General features: G+C 33.4%; 1 pseudogene; it reads right to left on the bottom strand.

Moving 5' to 3' along the window:
- Positions 1–7049: 7049 nt before the first annotated feature.
- Positions 7050–7913, bottom strand: LOC140512417 (14-3-3 protein theta pseudogene; annotated as a pseudogene).
- Positions 7914–12424: the final 4511 nt, after the last annotated feature.

Raw genomic sequence — 12424 nt, 5'->3', positions numbered from 1 at the left:
TGAGATAATATTCTTAAGTTCTTTACAGATGTTAAAATACTACCTAAATGCTAGATGGGGTGATGGGAGTGGTGATAGAAAGGAGGGCTGGTCTTAGATTTGTGAAGACATGGGTTTAATTCCTGGCTCAACCACAAATTTACTGTGTGACCTCAGAAAAAACATGTAGCAACTCAATGCCACAGGCAGCTTTTTCATTTTTTTCTCTTTAAAATGTTTATTAATACGTTTTTAATTACATTTATATATCACAGTAACTTCATGTGACCTCATCACACATCTATAGCATTCCCTGATCTCTATTTACTAAAAAGTAAAAGAATTTATTTGTCTCACTTTTACTGATCAACTAATTGGGGAAAAACCATTTTATTATATAGATACAGAGATAGATAGAGACAGACATATTGTGTTACATCATACTTTAACACTATATGATATATGCTTTACTATACTATAGTATGCAATATCACACCATATAATATTATGCTATCCCTACCATATGATCTCAAATCACACAATATTGTATATCATATATCATATTATACAAATCATATTGGGTCATATATAATATTTTCTTGCATCATACATATATGTGTATACATACATATATGTATATGTATGCATCAATATATAAATATATGTATAAATACATCACATTGTATTATATTATTTTGCAACATAGATTGTAGTGTATCATGTTGTGTTGTATTATGTCATGTCATGCTGTATTATGGTATATTATGTTCTAATACAAATGATAGATAAATCATGTACCTTATCAATATAAAACAAATAAAATATCTGTCACATACCGTAGCATATATTTTATTATTTAATTATGACTATATTATTAAATTAACATTACCTATATAATTATTAAATTATATCATGTCCTTTACTTATATGCTATTATAGGGGATAATACATTATGTGGAATATATTATCACAATAATCATATTACATTTCCATTCCAGGAACATTAATTACAATTGTCCATTTAAATAAAATATATAATTACTCATAAAATGTGAAGCACCCAAATTAAAACTAAAAAAAAATTGGATATTAAAAAACCTAATCTCAGAAAATGAAATAAATATTCCCTAAATGAGTTATGAAAAGTTTCAGGAGGGAGGAGATCAGAACATTTAAAATTTAATTCTATTGACATTTAAACAATGATTAATGTCTATCCTACAAAAACAATTTTTAATTAAGAATTTTAAAAAAATACTAATTTAGTTTGATGAAAGAAGTCAGCTGTGAATGCCAAAACGAAAGGATGATACAACTTGGATAATCCGCCCCTCTTCAGTACCTTCAGTGCCTCTCAAGTCAGAGCAATAAATTATTTTCCAAACTTCCCTTTATAGAGGGCTCATAAATTACCAGTAATTTCTTGATTTTTCATCAGCTGCTGTATCTGGGTTTCACTTCAATGATGTGGTGACCCAATTCTGGCTACTCTCTGGCCAGAACCTTCACCTTTTCAGTTTCCATTTGTTTATTATCTTTCCCCATCAGATTATAAAACCCTTGAGGGCAGGAACAATTTTACCTTTTCTTATTTGTATACCTAACTCTCAGCACAGTGCCATATAACAAAGACAGAAAACAATATATCTATCTGTCTATCTCTCTATCTATCATCTCTCTACATCCTTGTGATATACATAAACACGTATATGTATATTTATACATATTCTGTATATATACACACATAATGCATTATACATGTATGCAAGCATGTATGTACATGCACATGCATGCAAGTGTGTGAGTGCATTCATAATACACAACTGTATGTACATATGTTTCTATGTACATATGTATGTATGTACAGTTGATGGCATTTTAACACAAGCACATAATCACTATTTCAAAAAACAATTAAAAAAATCAGGAAAGTGATGAAAAAGAAAAATCCCATTCATAAGATAAAAAATGAAAAACATACTTAGGGGTAAACCCACAAGGACAAAATGAAGATTCATCCAAATATAATTATCAAATGCCATCTGTGGAAATGCAGGAATGCAAATAATTTGAAGAACAATTGTAATTGATGACTAGGTCATAGCAATATAATAAAAATGGATACTTTCTAAATATATTCATAGATTTAATACTATACCTTTTTAAGTACCAACGAATTACTTTATAAAACTAAACAAAATAATTACAAAATTCATTTGGTAAAACAAAAGGTTGGAATCTCTAGGTAAAAAATGAAGCAAAAGTGTCAATGAGGGAGAACAGTATTTCAATACCTCAAATCATGTACAAAAGCTGCAATTGTTTAAACTATTTTGTACTTATTAAAAATAGAAAATTAAGAATTCTGTAAGAGACTAGAAAAGAAAGAATAAAAAATAATATGTCAGCCTCCTGATGTTCAATAAATCCAAAGATAGAAATTGTATGGTGAAGAACTAGAAAGGAGATTGGAGGGAAAATGGTTTTGACCAGTACCATTTTACACAAGTTCCCAATGGATAAGTGAAAGAAATATAAAATCATACACACACACACACACAGACATATATATGTATAACTTTATACATACATATGTCTATATGTGCATGTATATAATGTAGGAATGTATATATGTGTACACATACATATATACTTGCATATGTGTGTATATGTATATATACATACATACATATACACAAAGTCAGATCACTCACATTTATATCTAGTAATAAAATTTTAATTAAAGGATAGAGGAGATCATAAATGTGCTGATAGATAATTCTATCAAGATATTAAAACAACTTTTTATTCAACAAAATCAATTCATTTACAAGGAACAACACTAAGCTTTTCAACTTGAGAAAAGTTTTTTTCATGAAGCAATCCTGACTTTAGGGCCTTGAATACAAAAGATATGAGAATTAGTAAAAAAAAAAAAATATGAAAAATCTGTTTTATACATAATTTATCAAAGATATGAGGAGTCTCCAAAAGCACAATTTCAAACTAATCGCAGACATATAAAAATTGCTTTAAATCACTAATAATGAAAGAAATACAATTTAATAAAATAAGTTTCACTTAAAATGGCATATTGGTGAAGATAATCAAAGATGGAAATAGTCACTGTTAGAACAACTTCAAGAATGTAATAACCCTACATTACTAGTGGAGCTGTGATTTGGTCCATCCTTTCTTTAAAAAAGTGGGAGAAAAAAATCACACTAGAAAAGTCATTAAATTGTTCATACTGTTTGACAGAAAAATTCCACTTCTGGGCAATTACCCTTAAAGAGGTAAAAGACAGATATTGTTTATAGCAACATTAAAAATTGGAAACTAAGTGTGTAAGCAGCAGTTAGAAAATGGTTAAAAAGTTACAGAAAATGAAAGCCAAAAAATATTTTGTATAGTAATAAAATATGAAAATTTGAAATTCCATGAAAAATGGGAATATACATTGGAGCTGATAATGAGTGTTGGGAAAACAATAGCTCAAATGCCCATAATACTGATTTATTTTTTAAATCAAGCATTAAATGCTATGAAATATGACTGATTTCCAGAAGAGATTAGTGATCTCTGGTGAGATGAGAAAATATGGTTCTGGAATGAATATTGTTTTTTTATTGAATGTATGTGCTTTTCTGGTTGGTTCCACAACTATTTATCTTTGTATCAAAATAAGGCTCACTAAAGTTGGTGACAGTGGTAGGAAATACATGGAGAAACAACTGTGACCTGAAAACAAAACCCAAAAAGTTGACCAAAAGTGGAATAAAATAGGCTTCCTTGGGAATAATATGTTTATTTGTCCTTGAGGAAATGTTTAGGGACTCAAGTCATCAGCCTAGCAAACATTTATTAAGGCCATAATATGGGTTAAATAACTGTATCAATCTATAAGAGTAAGAAAACAAGCTAGCAAAGGACAACAAAACTTTTGGAACATAGCGTAGGAGATGAGTGCAAAGATTCACACTTCAGGTCGGATGATGCAGTCTCTGAGTCTGTGCTTTGATAAAAGTATGATTTTTCTTTTTGTTCCCTAGATGCATGACTTTAATGCTGTAAGCAATCCAGTTTAATAAACTCCCTTTTCCTAATGTAGATCTGTATCTTCTGGTCTTAAAGAGTTGTGTAAAGACACAGAAGTACTTGAACCTAAGTCTTCCTAAATCTGAAACCAGATATGTATTCACAGTCTACATATTACCTCTCTGAAATTGTAACACAGAGCATCTAAATAGCTAATTGATAGCATAAATCCAATTCTTCATTATATTCCTATCAAAAATACAACTCTGAATTTGGTAAGAAGAATATTCTCTTTCCTTTTGCAACAGGGACAAATTCCTGGAAATGCATAGCACAATTAGTTAAAAAATGTTAATTTAACAACATATTTAAAAGTTCCTAAGAAACCAACATTGTACAATGGAAAAGGGATCATATATGATAGGCACAGTTCAATGATAATAAGCAATAAAGTGAGGTGATAGATTCCTTTTCTTTCTTCAACTACATGAAATCACTGCTTGCATCTAAATTCTGCCCAGAGGAACAATAGGTACAATTTATCTTGGACTCTGTCTTATTTTCTCTTCCATTGCTCCAAACACATCTTGCTTGTTTTTTCCCCCAAGGGCGTGTCCCATGTTTCATCATCCACTCACCCCAAAGGGCAATAGCGCATTCTGATAAATTTCTTTAATTCAGGAAACTTTGATTCAGCTACTACTGTTTTTCAGTCACCGTGCTAAGCTATGTAAGCAAAGATGAAAGTTCTTACCCTCAAGGAACTTATACTTTTTTAAGGACTGTGATACATATAAAGATGAGTAAACGTTGAGAAAAACACGGTAATACCACAAGAGAAAGAGCCTTAACAGCAGCAGGAATCATCAGTAAAAGTCTCCCATAAGAAGACGCATCTAAGCAATGCTTTGATGTAGCTGAGCTAGGAGTGCTTTGAGGCACAAAATGAGTAGGAGAGGAGATGATTAAAGCATTTAGTGTAATGGTTCAGGATAGAAAGTATGAAATTGCAGTGTTCAAAGGAAGCAATGTAGAAGATATCCAGTTAACCTTTATATGCTAGCACTGGTCATCCAGAGACATGTCAATGGGCATTGTTGCCCTATCTATTTATAATTCTAAAGTAGGACAGATCACACCAGGTAAAAGAAGATATTTATGAGCAAAGGCTATGTGGCATCTTTCAGATTCCACTACCTACACCAAACTTAACATTGTGTTTTGAATTTGAACACTTCAAAAACCAAGATGATCTCTAGTCCACCTTAGTATTCTTTAGAGGATCCATTGTTTAATCTCTCTGAAAATCTGAGCAAAGTCCATAATTTGTAAGCATAGGAGATAGTGGTACAACAGGTATGAGTTCATCCATATCATTAACATTGTTTTATTCTAGAACTCTCAATGACTTCTCTATTAACTTTGATATGGATATTTAATAAAAGGGAAAGGGAGCCCTTTGGGGAAATTTCACACAGGGGATGAAAAAGTTGTCTATAATTTAAAGTTTTGAGCACTCTGAAGGTACACAATTTTTTGAACGCCAAAATATGCACATTACTCATGTTGGCCCAATGGGGAAGGAATATTCTATGAAAGAATGAATTTATGACATGAGATGGTAGTTTAAAAAGCTGAATCACATCTATCAAACTTATTATGTAGCCAAAAATGGATGTTCCAAATATCTTTATTTGCTTAAATCAAGAGTAGATTGTTTATTATTATTTTTTCTCTTTTTATACCATATTCAGTAGACAAATGCTATGGCTTTTAAGAAGTTTCACACACACATTTAGAAAGATGCAAGTAGACACAATTTATATGCTCATTCTGAAAGAATAAAATTCATTGTGTCTATTTTTCATCATACCTCATGACATGGGGTAATATTTGTTTTTGAAAACTCTATTAGGTCTGATGAATGAAACAGAGAGAGATACAATATGAATTCCAAATTAAGAGGACCTGTCAGCCAGGCTGGTTTCTGACAGTTAAAAACAAAATAAATTGAACAGGAAGGTCACTAATGTGAACAAACAGAGCAAGAAGTCATTGTCTCAATGAAGTGGTTTTCTAAATTAGAACTGGATCATAATAAAAAAAAACACAGGTCTTTCTTTCTCTCTTTACTTTTATTCTGGAAGGAATTTTTTTTTCTTTTTGGTTCATAAAATGCCATTTTATTTTATGTTACTTTGCTGTTGCATAGGGTATAACATTTGCACAAGGCTGTGTTGGGGCTACAATGAATGATTAGCAGCACACAATAGTGGCTCAAATTTTCTAAGTAATGATCACGGGACAAACGTGACACCCTCTCACATGTGCACAAATCTTCTTGGAAAAGTACTAAACTTATTAGGTCTGGACTCGTATATTTCCAATGGTTTCCCCCAGTCGAGTGTATTAAGAAATGATGTGCACGTTAATTTGCCAAAAAAGCAACATTTGTAATCTGGTAGTAACATGCTATTTCTATTACATAGTAAAGTGGACACCAGAATTACAAAGGCAGGAGAGTAAGTGAACTTTTATTTAGATATGAAAATTGTCAAATGAAACAGCAGCAACTCAAGAGTAAGAAAATTTCGTGCTGTCACAGGACTTATTTTACAGTAGGCATATTTCAGTTTGTGATCCCTAACTTAAAAATACCAAACTTTTTTCCATTTGACCCAATATTTCCAAGATTCCTCCGTAAAAGAAACATATAGAACCATGTGTGAAAATTGTTTGGTGAAAGAAAAACCCTGAAAAATAAGGTGGGAATATGGGAGGGAGGTGGTGGGGAGGCTATGTAAAACACTTTAGTTGTTTTTAACTACATTTTCCTATCTTCACTGCAATGCAAAATGCAGTCACTTGCAGAACTGGTTTAGATTTTTAAATACCAGACACACTTTAGCCCTCTTCATAAGTGTTAAGAAGTTACTCATGTTCATATGAAATGAAGCTATTAATACTTTTCTACAGCAGTCAGCACACACCAGAATGTCCAGGACAAATGCTAATCAAGAAAAGGAGTTTTCCTAAAGCTGCAGTATGAGAAGACTGCAAACTATTGATTTCCATACACATGGATGGATTCTCTTTGCCATAAGAAATCCAAATGGAGCTAGAAGGAATGGAGACATGTAAAAATGTTTCTTGAGAAAGGAAGATGACACCTTGTATGAATTTGAATTTTCTGCACCTTCTGTGGCATCACATTCTTTTCCTGCCCTGTCTGATGTCCACAGTGCTAGGGTGTCTCTAAGCAACTGCATGATAAGGGTACTGTCTTTGTGGGAGTCTTTGTTCAGTGTATCAACTTTTGCAATAGCCTCATCAGAAGCCATTTTAGCCAATGTGCAGGCAAGCTCTGGGTTGTTAAGGACCTCAAAGTAAAATACAGAAAAGTTATGAGTTGACTCTGGGTGAATTGGATGTCCAGGTGTCATCTCTTTCTTGCTGATGTCAAAGGTTTCTTGATAAACTCCTTGGGAATTATCTGTTGTTTGTTTTCTGTCATCACCACATGCTACTTCAGCCAGGTATGAGAAGTAGTGTTCCTTCATTTTCAGATAGAAGACCTTGCTCTCTGGGTTAGTCACATCAGTTATTAAAATCTTAGTTAATGATTCCAGGATGGTGATGCAAATGGATCTTAGTTCACAATCTAATTTCTCCTGGTAGTCTTTGACCGGCTCCTTCTTCTTGTCAGTGGTGTCAGTTTTCTGTTCAGTGATGGAAATGACCTTTCTGGATGACCTTCACCTCTCAACTACATTCTTGTAGGTCATAAAGAGCAGGTCATGCTCCTCATTGGAGAACTCAGCCCCCTTCATGCAGATGACCATGTGGTCATAGCACTCAATCAACTTGGCCTTCTGGTTCTTCTCGTTCTTCTCCATGGTGGACAGCTTTCAGGTGGGAGTGGGGGTAGTGGGAACTGTGGAAGCTCAGGGATCTGGGGAGAGGGAGAAGCAACACCAAGTGTGGGGGCAGGAAAGAATCAACCCAGGTCAGGAAGAGCCCTTGAAAGCCTCCTCTTTCACCACCTCCTGCAAGGAATTAAAAAATTAACTTTCCTGAAAATTGATCCTACAAAAACTGTGACTCGTGATACATCTACACATACACTTTTGGTGCACTAAAGAACTACAGATCAAAACACTTGCCTTCAAAGATACTTTTGATTTCTAACTAGATTAAAAAAAAGATAAGCCTCTTATTTGTTCATTTATTCTAGTTTATAATGAACTTAAAATATCTTAAACCTTCCCCCTATTCTACCTTTTATTAGTGCCATTTTCATATTTATTCTGAAAAAGGATCATATCAAAAATATACCTGTATGTCAAATATTGAATCATTATATGGTGACACTGTCATAGAATGATATCTTGGTCCTCTTTTGCAAATGAGAATCATTTTTTAAATCAAGCATATTTTTTTGGCTCATTGAACTTTCTTCTTTTGATAGACTATGCAGAGTCCATTCCTATGTGTGCTTTAAATGGGTGTGGGATGTGTGGGGGGCAGGGGAGAGGGAAGGTGCATGCCACAATCTTACTCACTTGAGTTGTCTTGTATTAGTATAAGGATAGTTATTATACCTGTGATTTCTTTTCTAAGGAATTTACTGGTAAGGAAATTCCCTCTACTTTTACAGGCATATACCTTGTCTGCGATGAAATCTTTGTGCATTTCCTAGCACACTGAAGTGATAGGTGATTATTCTTCATGGGAAGATCTTAAACCTAGGTCTTCCTCACTTGGAATCCAGTTTTTTATTCATTTTACCATTTTTCCCCTTTACATGTAGTTAACGAAAGCTAGTTATACTAGCACAGAATTATTAATAAGGGATACTCTTTCAAAGCATAATTCATAGCATTTAAATCTGGTATCTTCAAATATAGGTAGATAAAGCTGTTCTACTTCATTTTCTATGCATGATGATAATGCACTCACTATTCACACTGGACAAACCAAGCGTATCTTGCTGAGGATATGGTAGATGGGCCACTAGTCTATTGAATCAATCCTTATATCATGGACCAACATCTCAGAGACACATCAAGTTGGATCCAATATTGGCCACTAGGAGGATGCTGCAGAGTATTTAGTTTAGGGAATTGTCACAGTCCTGTCTCTGAACCTAGGAGGCTCATTATTTCTAAATGCAAACTCTTTAAGGTCAGCTGAACCTAGGAGCCTCATTATTTCTAAATGCAAACTCTTTAAGGTCAGCTGTGTTTCAGTGATGACATATGACCATGAATGATAAAACAGTGATTTCAGGGGGTACAAAAGAGTAGCCCAGATGGCAAAAGGAAAAACCTGAGGGGGTGGAACATAAGTAGCCTTTAGTGTTACCAGTGTGAATTTATGAACTAAAGTCTTATCCTCTACTTAACTGAGGACATATATGACTAGAAAGAGAGCATAGTAGAGTGTCTAGAAGACTGTCTTCAGAGTATGAAAGGCCTGAGTTCACTACTGAATCTGTTCTTGACCACCATGAAGACCGTTGTAAGTAACTGAAATACTGGCATCCCCAAACATGCTGACATCTCTCTGAAGGTCTGGACAGTTAATGTGAAGAGTCCCACAGGAATCCCATAAAAAGAATTTCAACTATATCAAAGTTGAGCTCATTATCCTTAGAAAGAAGAAAGAAAAGAAAGCATAGGGGTTACAAGTGGTGGAGAAATCTAAAAGAATTTAAAATAGTTAGCACAATCTATAGTCACATGCAAAAAATAATTAAAATCATTATCCTGTTTTCAGTAAAAGATGAAGTCTGCTTATGCTCACTGTACCATCAACACTGTTATACAAGAGAATGGTTCAGTTATTTGAACAGAAATATCCTGACTAGAAAATATATCCCAAGAGTATGCATTAGACCAGGTGTGGCTTTGGGTATTTTTCAAGTTCCCCCAAAAGGGACTATTCTTTTTAAAAATTTCATATATTCTATTTTTTCCAAATACATAGTTTTTTAGGTGTTCAATAAATGTTTACTGATTAATCAGTTGATTCTGTTGAGACAAGGATTCACATGTGGAAGTTGGTCATACGTGATTTCACAGCAGTAAATGAACTGAAGTTAAAACGGCCATTTATAAATGACAATAAATGATGTTATGAGCTTCCTAGGTACAATTAGCTGCATTCTGATATCCTCTTTGCAGAGACTTGTACATACACATATGTACATAAATACATACACACATACACACATACATATACATGCATATATACATATGTACACATATCATATATGCATGTAAGTATATGTATTATATATAAATATATGTACAAATCTACACTTATATTATAGTGAACAATAATAGCTGACATTTATAAGACCCTTCAAAGTTTACAAAATTCTTTGCAAACAGTTCAGCTGATCCTTGCAACAACTGTTTGGAGCTACTATTACTATCCCCACTTTGCATATTAGGCCGAGAGAAATTGCAGTGACTTCTCAATGGTTGGACAATTAGTTAGTGTTGCAGACAGGATTTGAACTTAAGTCTTTCTTACCACAAATCCAGTCCCTGTGCTGTTTCAGTTCATATACATGCATACACATATGTATGCATGTATATAATTTCTCCTCAGTTATATATTAAAATAATTTTAATTTTTTTCCAATTTTAAGTTCCAAATTTTATACCTCTCCCCCTCTCTCCTCTCCCCTTCCCTGAGACAGTGAACAATCAGCTATAGGTTACATGTGCAATCATGGAAAACATTTCTTAGTAATTGTTTTATAAAGAAGAGTTGAATAAAAGATAAAGTGAATAAATGTGAAAGCAGCCTGCTTCAGTATACACGAACAATATCACTTCTTCTCTGGAGGTAGATAGTGTGCTTCATCATTAGTCTACTGGGATTGTCTTGGATCATTGTATTGCTGAGAATAGTTAGCCATTCACAGGTCTTCATCACACCCATTTTGCTGTTACTGTGTACAATATTCTTTCTCTTGATTCTGTTCACTTTACTTCGCTTCAGTTCATGCAACTCTTTCTGGGATTTTCTGATATCATTATGCTTATTGTTTCTTATAGCACAATAATATTCCATGACGATCATATACTACAGTTTGTTTAGCCATTCCCCAACTGATGGATATCCAGTTACTTTCTAATTGTTAGGTGCCACAAAAAACAACAACAACAACAACAACAAAACAAACAAACAAAAAAAAAACTGCCATAAATATTTTTGTACAAATACGTCCTTTTCAAATGGCTTCATTTTTGGAGGAAATAATATCGACATTGTATCAAACTCAGATGGCTTGATTCGATAGGCTACAATGGCAAAAAATATTTGTTAAAAAATTATTGGATAGCATCTATGCTTCTAAGAAAGGCATAATGCAAAAATCTTACGAATATGTTGGAAAAGACCTGAAAGATAGTGTTATAAGTATTCTACTTTTATTCAAATGGTTTAATAAATAATTTTGTTAAAAATAAATTGATGTCATTAAGACACAAGTTTAAGTTTATTGATAAATCAATAAAGTAAAACAGGAGTTAAGTTTAAGAAACACACTGACTAGCCAAGGGTGAATCCTGAAAATCAGAATAGACCAAAAAGAAATCAAGGACTGTATGAAACACTAAGAAACATGAAGTAAAATCAAAAGGTTGAAAAAATTTTAAAAATAGGCATTTTATATAAATACACACACACACACACATATAAAACAGCAACAACCATAGACTTTAGAGCAAGTAAAGGTAATTTAAAGATAATTGGACTTCCTGAAAACCATGATGAAAAAAACAAACAAATAACTGAATCCAACATTTTTTGCTTCACTTATTTGCATTACATTCATATGGAGAATGTGATAAGACCTCAACCTGAAAGGGCCAGGGTCTCACACTGCATCCTGGGCCATCACCAGTCATCCTGATGAATATCAGACCATCGGACCCAGATGACTCAGGAGAAGAAAATGAGGCTGGTGACTTTGCACAACCCTACCTCGCTCAAATGAAAGTCAACTGCAAGTCATGTCATAATCTTGATGAGAAAGAAAGACAAACACAACAACAACATTCATATACCACAATTTCTTCAGCATTCTCCAGTTGTCTAAGAGACAACCAAGGCATTCCCCTAACATTGATTTTTTTTCCTTTACCCTTTATAGGAGCAGCAACTTTGTTTTGTTAATGACTGTTGCCTCCTAGGCATCATTGGTTGGTTGGCTGGTTGTTGTCCTTCGTCTTTGAAGAGGATCAAAATGACATATGTGTGTGCTATGCAATACAAATAGAAGGGAGTTGGGAATAAGGCCCTGCATTGAAAGAACTTAAATTCTTTTTTTCCTCACTAATTTAACAAGGCTTTTTTTTTGCTAGCAAATTAGCAGATATTCATATATTCT

The sequence above is a fragment of the Notamacropus eugenii genome, chromosome 6, assembly GCF_028372415.1.
Source record: "Notamacropus eugenii isolate mMacEug1 chromosome 6, mMacEug1.pri_v2, whole genome shotgun sequence".
Classification (NCBI taxonomy): domain Eukaryota; kingdom Metazoa; phylum Chordata; class Mammalia; order Diprotodontia; family Macropodidae; genus Notamacropus; species Notamacropus eugenii.
Note: the sequence above shows the minus strand (reverse complement) of the source record. Positions and strands in the feature narration are given on the sequence as shown.